The sequence below is a fragment of the Elaeis guineensis genome, chromosome 10 (assembly GCF_000442705.2).
Source record: "Elaeis guineensis isolate ETL-2024a chromosome 10, EG11, whole genome shotgun sequence".
Lineage (NCBI taxonomy): Eukaryota > Viridiplantae > Streptophyta > Magnoliopsida > Arecales > Arecaceae > Elaeis > Elaeis guineensis.
In genome coordinates this window covers 33247705-33249003 of record NC_026002.2, presented here as the reverse complement: position 1 = coordinate 33249003, position 1299 = coordinate 33247705, and positions in this window count along the sequence as shown.

The window sequence follows — 1299 nt, the reverse complement described above, 5'->3', positions numbered from 1 at the left end:
TGATTGGTGGTTTCTTTTGCATTGCTTTTCTATATACCATCAGTACAGCTACTACATTATTTAGTATTATTTCATTAGTTCTATACCATTAATGTGACATTTGGTAATTGTAGTACTTTCACAACTTGTATTAATCTCTATAAATAAGGTTGGGTGATTTAGATATGCTATTTCTAAACTTGAGCAAATTGTGAAATGAAAAAAAAGTGATGCCATAGAGCCTTACCATGATATCTGAAGAAAAAAATTATTTTTAATTTATATAGCATGGGAGGATTGATGGAATTTATTGGGCAATCTAAGGTGCGATGGAGCTATGGTATGCCTTTGCTTAATATAGAGCAATTTTTTTAAAAAATTATGTATTTGAAGAAGAAAACTTATAGGCAAAAAATATGAGCTAATCACCAGTACCTTTTAAAAAAATAAAGATAAGCAGCATCATTAATGAGATCTTGAAATGGCACTACATCATTAATGATATTTTCCCATACTTTTTATTTTTTTATTTATTAACTGCATATATATATATATATATATATATATATATATATATTGCTAAAATTGTTATTATATCAACCGGTTTTACCAAAAGCCATGAAAGGCAATGTGGTAATTCAATGCCACCTAGTCATACTTGATTATATCACTATTCTTCAATAGCTCAAATCCTGTCTTTATCTGCCCGTGGGCTCCATTGTTTATAATTTTTTTAGAAAATAAAAATATTATAAAATTGAAGAAGTGGAATTTTATTAGAATGACGGATGGGTAGTCCCTTTCTCCTCATAATCTTCATTTACATGAAGGAAACTGATTTAGTTTATCTTATATTGATGAACAAAGGAACTTGGAGATTAAAATAGTAAAAAAAAAAATTGGTCCAATGATAGGATGAGGACAAATTCTAATATCAAAGAAACAAAAGAAAAAGCAAAAAAGATATTATGGATCTTCTTATCACATATGACAATTCATCATGGAATGATTTATTCACTATGCTGCAATCAACATTCCCATCAAAACAAAACAAATAGTGCCCCAATTACCATTCCAAAGAAATCAGTCTGAAAGGAGACATTCTAACTTAGTATGAAGTAATGAATAATGGCTACTAGATATCCATTTCCCAAGTATCTTATCTGATCGTGCAATATTAGGATATCAAAAGAAAAACTACTATAATAATCCTATGAATTAAATATAAGACATGTCAATTCACTATTAACTAATCAATGACTGTAATTATAAATTTCTTAATGATGATTCTTCCCCATATTAAATGAGAGAGAAAGTTGG